Here is a 7823-nt window from a genome sequence, read left to right as displayed (position 1 = left end):
GTGAATCACTATAGGATAAGTATGGTGAGATCCAAAGCCTTTCTCGTCTTGACATTCACTTTAATGACAATAATTTCGACGACGACTAGTGCTACCGCCCCAGTAATCGGATGGCCCAAAGTAACCCTCCCCGATACGGAAGGCACAGTCCTCACCGGTATCACGGTGCAATACAACGAACCAGACTTCCTTCGAGTCAACAAATCTGTAGACGCCTACCTGGGGGTTCGCTACGCCGAACCACCGGTCGGACCACTTAGGTTCCAAGATCCGAAGCCGTACGCCTACAGAAGGAACTACAACGCGACGGAGGACCAAGATATGTGCCTACAGATGATGGTTCTTGACTATCTTCCAGATCTACCAGGACAACCGATTGAAGGGCGGCAGATGGGTGAGGATTGTCTCTTTCTTAGTATCTACACCCCATCACCAAAGGTGAGTCAATACAATTTTGAAGTGCTGTGGGCTTTGAATGATGGAGGAATAGCCAGGTCATGGCTCTACACTGTATCTTATTATAGATTATAAATAAATCCTTAAGGCAAACACCCGAGGATGTCAATCTTTGAAGAAAAGACTGATGGAAAAATTCAATCTGTAAAAGACCAACAAGTTGTAGATGAGTCTGCAATCTGTTGATCGAAGTCTATTATTGACCATATTAACTGGAGAAGGATTTTAAGTTAGGATGAGGTAACGTTGAAAGCGATGGGCTACATGATTCTTCATGATATACAAAGCCATGTTACATTAGGTTTAGACCCTACAGCTATACCCCGGAAGTTCATGTCAAAAGAATCTGTATTTGCATCACATTAACCTTTTATGAATGGCACTATTAAATAATAGATCTATAGAAACTTTCAAATTTCTGTCTCCAGGTCTATCTGTCTTACGAGACATGCTAGAGTAAGTCTCTCACCATTTCTCATAGAGCTACCATGGACCCTAATATATGGGATCACCAAAAGGGGCAAAAATACTCAGACAAAAAACATTGATGATTAAGACAACGATCGAAGGCAATTACAACAGCGGCAACAACATTAACTTTAAAGAATGAAATACATTTTTGTTGGAACATTACTGTTCATGGCTTGATACTCGAGAAAGAACGCCATTTTATCTCTTCCTTCAGCCCGCCATCCCATCCCCAGTTCTTGTTTGGATTCATGGTGGAGGATATTTGATAGGTTCGGGCTCAGCTCGTTCATACGACGGTGTTGCAATGGTAGCCATGTCTGACATCATCGTAGTCGCATGTCAACTACCGCCTCGGTGTCTTTGGTTTCTTGACTACGGGTAACAGTTTTTACCTATGTAGCCATTAACGTATTTACGATTTCATTTAAGTATTATACGTTTACTCATTATCTTGTGTTTTTCTATTTATTTACTTAATTACTTTAATTAGTTAATTAATTGATTAATTAATCAATCTATCAATTAATTAATTTTATCAATCTATCTATTTATTCATTAATTCCTTTCCTTTCAATCATTCATAATATGTTTTAAATTCTTTATCTATATCCTTATTTCGTTTTCATTATTTTTCAAAAATTAATCTACACGTATTTTTAGAAATATTTGTGTACTTTGTTTTTCTATTATTGTGTATTTTCTAAAGAGGAGGCGCGATAGATCAGTCGGTAGAGCGGGGGTTTCGTATTTCGGTGACCTGGGTTTGATTCCCTATTGGCGCGCTAGTGCCCTTTGGTATGGCATTTAAATCCTCATCACCAGGTCCCTCGAAGACGAAGTTAAGCCGTCATACCTCTGGTTGCTTGCTTACAAGCATTCATGCTTTCTTAGCAATCAAGTATAAAAAAATCACTACCACTTACCATAATTAATTGATTATTTTTGTTTCATTTTGGTGGGATGACCCTGTCCCCTCCCCACCACGGACTTTTTTGTTATGACGTTACTTAATCAAGAGCCCGGAGTCCCGAGGGATAAGTAATTATCTTTATTTTCAATCTATTTCTTGAAATGTGAAACCCACGAAACATTTGATTTGATTTGATTTATTTATTTCCGTTTCACAATTGTACATAATATGATAAACATAACATAACAAGGTCGAAAATACTACAAGACAAAATATAATATATATAACATAATCATAGATTTAAGGAACACAATTCAGTAAATAAAGATATCTCAAATGACATTTGTATTTAAAAATAATGACTTGGAAAGAGAGAAATCCCGGGTGTTAAAAGTATTGTACTTTATGGACCAGTCATCAAATTCTTGAATAGATTCATAGCAACGTAATGGTTTTGTGTTTTCATTTTATTTTGATTTCCATTTTTAGGAGACGATGTAGTACCGGGTAACATGGGTATGAAAGATCAGATATTGGCTCTCAAATGGATACAAGAAAATATAAGAGGTATATACCATGTCGAAAAAATAACGCTAATGTTATTAAAACCTCAGTCACAATCATATACGGCGGCCGTACACGGCGAATCGAAAACAGCCGTTTTTATCATTGGAAGGTTGTCATAGTTGTAACTCTTAATGAAACGGGCCCTAGAAGTTTGCTTGGCCTGAATTAATTCAGCCAGGCTTTAAGCAGAGGGGACGTTGCGCACTTTTGAATCAGTTGTCAGATAACCAAACGTCGTTTGGTGCCTAATGAATAATAATTGACATATGACAATCTCACTATGTGAATCGTGTACCAATGTGTGCAAATACTTTTGAATTTGAATATTGTCTACATTTAGTTAAAAAGAGATGCTATGAAAAAAAATCAATATTTCAATATAATCGACATTTCTGGATAAAAGTGCGGTGATAATCTTCGTCAAACTATGCTCATCTGGCGCCACGACGCATCGCCACGTAGCAAGCACGTGAGCATTTGACCCCCCAAAATTCTATCACCAAGAAGAAAAAGGAGAAAAGGAAAGAAAATGAAATGAAAAGGGTGAATTGTGGTGTTACTTTCCTGAATATTATGTCACAATCTAAACAATATGAAATGTTCATTTTAAATAGGTCAACTTTTTTTTCTCTCTCGCTCAATATTTTTTAGGAAGTTTGTCACATACGTATGTTGTTCCCCTTGAACAGTTGGAATTTATGGCTCATTGCGACATCGGATGGGAAGTGTACGATAAAGTAGAATTTTTTTCTTTACCGTTACGATTTGTAATGATCCATCTTTGATACAGCTTTTGGTGGCGACCCAGAAAGGGTGACGATTGCTGGGCAGAGTGCAGGAGGTGCTAGCGTGAGTCTTCACATGTTATCTCCACTTTCAGAAGGCCTATTCCACCATGCCATCATGCAGGTATAGGTGATACTCTCTGAAAAATCTTTTTCTAATGAAAAAGAAAGAGACTTAATACTCAATGAGGTGTATTGAATCATGATTCACATCAGTTTGATTAGGTATCACCAAGGATGTGGGATTTGTATGCCGAGGTCGGGTGCCACTCTCCTACTCGGGAGAGTGACGTGAGCTTCTGCTCATGGTCTGACAGGAAAACCACCTAATACATTTTGTATTCATGCTAGAGAACGAAAGAGCATCCCTCCTGAAAAACCATATGAATAATTAGTTTAAGTTACTGATGTTTCATGCATTAAAATAAGTTAAAGTTGCAGGAACATCTTTCAAATAATTTTTAGCCCTTTAAGCACAGTCCAAACTTTTTTGTAGATTGAATTAGGAGCTTGATAATTATTCTAACTGCACTTCTCTGTATTTGGAACAGCTACCCCAGTCATATTGGCTCTATTGTCTATTGCTTGACATATTTTGATAGGGCCAAGTAAATAGACATTCAATTATCTAAGATTTAAGCCTTTTGATCATAGGTCACAGTTTATATCACTGCTTTTTTAATTTGATTTGATTTGTTTTGTTTTGTTCCAGAGTGGGAACGCAATATGTCCATTCGCCTGGGCCAATCTGGACGTTTGTGTTTCTGATACCCATGAGTTTGCAGCATCTCTAAACTGCACTACATCAAACAGCCAGCTAATGTTAGATTGCCTACAAGAAATTGACGCCAATGTGCTTTTACATGAACAAAGGGTGTGTTTTTGTGGTTTAAGAGCAAGGTGTATTTTCCGATTTCGAATAAAATGACGATCTGCAACATCGGAAAATTTCAGAAACGTTATTATGTCGGGCTTTCAAGCTATACATGAAAAATATACATTAAACCAATCACACTTTTGGAGCACTTAGGCCTAATCAATAGAGATGTACTAATCATATTTCACAAATTTATAATCCAGTTTCACAACGAGTTTTGATTATTTTTTAGCATGCAGTACAAAACATGCCCCAAATCAATCAAGTTTATAGATTGCCCCAAAGGAATAAACATGAGCTCCATAATAGTCGCAAGTGAGCTATTATAGAAACATACTCCTTCATCATTTTCTTTTGTTTCGCCTATTTTCTTTAAAAACTACACTCCATTCTATAAAAAATGTTTTGAGACCATAAACGTTCCAAGTGCATTTGGTTGATTAACAAAAAGCCACCCCTTTTACTGTTTTGTGTGTGTGTGGGTGTGTACAATATAGTCGAGTGTCCCCCTTCCCCTAATATTTCTGCCAAGCTCTTTCTACTCGTCTGTTTGTTTTGTCGTTCACTAGTATGGAAGCGGATATTTGGCAAAACCGGTTATCGACGGCCATTTCCTGCCGGATAATCCAATCGAAATGGTGAAGAGGCATCAGTTTCAGAAGCTACCGACTTTAATAGGAACGACTGAAGATGAAGGTTCTAATAATGCGATGTACCAGTTCTTCCCTGCTTCTTTATTCTCGCGACCGACACTGAATATATCCGAATTACGAAGCATCTTGCCACGGAACCTCTGGTTTGCGAAAGATCCGATGGAGATAACCGCAGTCGAGCAATGGTATGTTGATTGGTCTTTAGCTGACGACGCATCCGCGGATCAGTTCGACGTCTTGATCCGTGTCGGGACCGACCAGACATTCACCTGCCCGACGGAGTACCTTGTTCGTGAACTGGAGAGGGCGGATGTTGAGTTGTACCGTTATGAAATGACACACGACCCATCCTGGTCATTATTTGGGGGCATCCCGAGGTGGATGGGGGCAGCTCATGGAGAAGATATCCAGTATCTGTTTGCGTGGGATTTGAACCCATCATACGAACGTGTCGTAGGACAGACAAACGAGGAGAAGTTCATGTCTGTCGAGTTCATGAGATATTGGTCAAACTTCGTTAAATCTGGGTAAGAATCTGATTCAGTTCCACATTTCCATTAACCAACTGTTTGTTCGGGATATCGATTCTCTTGACTCTTAAGGTTGTTGTTGTTTTTTGTGTGTTTTTTTTTTTTACCTGTGTAAGATAATTATTCAATTTCCATCATTCTTTACATTTTCTATTTGGTAATAATTTCTTTGCAAGTTTTCTTCGCGAAAAAGTTTAGAGTACACTAAAACTTTATTACTTTCAATGGACATTGCAATGATGCTCCATCATGGTAATTTAAAAATCGTAAAGTTGTTTATTCATCAACAGAGTAAGAATAATTTCTTACAGATGCGATTTGGCACCTGTTTGATTGAATTTTTGCCCCCCCCAAAAAAAAAAAAAAAAAAGAAACAGAAATAAATAATGATAATAATTATAAAAATAAAAGAGTAAAAATGAAATCAGAATGAAGTAATAATAACAGATGACTAGCGATCACTTTATGAGGCTTTTTCATTTTTTTTCATAGTAATCCGAATGAACCGAATGGGAGTGAATGTTATCCCGAGTGGCCTAGATACACTATGCCCGATCAAGAATACAAACAGTTGTCACTGAACATGACCAATGGACGGGCGATGAGGGCGTCGTTCTGTTCTTTCTGGTTGAACCATTGGACGAATCTCCATTACCTAGCAGGTGAGAGGGCAATGTCAATTCACATTTTAAAAGTAATTTAGCCTTCTCTGCACTATCAGCGTCATATGAGAGAATGTTTATTACACCCTTCAGAAACCTTCTTTAGATGTCAATCCAGATTCATTTTTCTATTAAAAAGTACAATATTTGAAATCGCATATAACGAAACTAAAAAGACAACTTCATTCAATGCCGTACTTGATTTTATGCCAAGTTCCACTTTTATTTTATAATTTCAACATTGACCGAATTCCTTATAGATCGATTAGCACCATGCATTAGATTAAGTAGTTGGAAATATTATTCGGCCTTTTAGAAACAACATTTGGCTAAAGGGCTTCTTTTCATTTTACCACTATTGTTTAGCCTCTCCTGATGATCTGTATGGAGACTGGCAATATCATTACGAAAGATGGCGCGACGTTGGTATGAAGGATTGGACTGCTGAATTTGAAGATTACAAGAAAAATCAATGCCCAGACGACACCACCTGAATCGTTCAATGAAATAGTGTTTACCTTGTGATATTTGTATTTCTGTCACGTTTCACTTTTCTCTTGTTTTGTATGGTCACACTCATAGGATTGGATACATTTTTTTGTACTACATGTATAAGTTTTCCCGGCTAATTTCGACAAGATATCATTCAATTAGATTATTTAGCATTCAAATTCCAGCAAAATATGCTCCTCCGTTCCTCCCGTGTTTCAATTTAACAATTTTTGCATTCGTTCTATTTTTATCGTTGGAAAAGGCGAAATAGTCACTCAAATTAACTTTCCTTTGAATCGGTTTGACAATAATGACAACCGTCATTTAGTTTGCTAAGTATGAGTCGAAGACGGAATTCTGTATCGGATCGCGGTTTCATTTTCACCTATAGGCAATTATTTTCGCACTTACGCCGGTCAGATAAAACAAAATATAGAATTATCTCAGTTTCCCCTTTCAGGGGCCGCGGAACGGTTTTCAAAGTGGGGGGGGGGGGGGCTGAGCCAAAAGTGGGGGGGGGGGGGCTGACCATGCAGAAAATCACAATCGTATGGTCATTATTGCGTTTTTGTACACGGTTTGGGAAAAAAGTGGGGGGGGGGCTGAAGCCCCCCCAGCCCCCCCCCCGGTTCCGCGGCCCCTGCCTTTATTTACTTTATTTCTTTTCTGTCATTTTTACATTCACGTATTTTTTTAATATTCATATTATATCTCTTTTGAGGTCTTATTTTTTTCATCTTCTTATATAATACTTTTTGTGGACTTTATTTGTATAATTTGGGGACGGGTGCCTTAGTTTTCATTTCTATTTCATTTGTTTAAACATTTTTGTTTTCTTTGTGATGCTTTTCTTTCGTCTGTTTCCTGGCCATTCAAACACCTTTATCAAGCGATGTCGATCAACATCAGAAATTGTCGCGCTCACGAGCGGCCATGATTGCTGGTTTGATATAACTTTATAGAAGACAATCTTCTTTGACGATTTTTATTGGGATCTATCCGCTAAATGCTCATTAAACCCAATCTTTTCCTCTCAATTCTCATAGATATTTCAATATAAAGCAAATAAAATCAATTGACATGGGCGGCAATCCAGCGGAACGGGATGGTGGGGGGGGGGGGGGGGTCGATTTTTCTTCGACATGTTTGAACATACTCAAGTTTTTCTTGCATACGATTTACACAACGGTTGATCTTGACATTCTGAGATCTTGAGAGAAGCTATCTGACATAATTATAGGAAAAAAATGTTTCATAATGGAACCTTTGTATTTAAAGCAAACTGCCAGGAAATAAACGTGTATTGAATCAATAAGTTACTTAGACCATTTCTGGAGAGGGGGGGGGGGGCGAAAAATTAAGAAGATTGAAAAGCACTGTTCATGTAATTATCAACTCACATGCAGCTTGAATATCTAAC

At 37.9% G+C, this 7823-nt stretch overlaps 1 pseudogene; it reads left to right on the top strand.

Annotated features, from left to right (window-relative positions):
- Positions 1-21: 21 nt before the first annotated feature.
- LOC129261617 (cholinesterase 1-like) lies at positions 22-6812 on the top strand (annotated as a pseudogene).
- The last annotated feature ends 1011 nt before the right edge of the window (positions 6813-7823 follow it).

The sequence above is a fragment of the Lytechinus pictus genome, chromosome 5 (genome assembly GCF_037042905.1).
Source record: "Lytechinus pictus isolate F3 Inbred chromosome 5, Lp3.0, whole genome shotgun sequence".
Lineage (NCBI taxonomy): Eukaryota > Metazoa > Echinodermata > Echinoidea > Temnopleuroida > Toxopneustidae > Lytechinus > Lytechinus pictus.
This window is presented reverse-complemented; position numbering and strand designations above follow the sequence as displayed.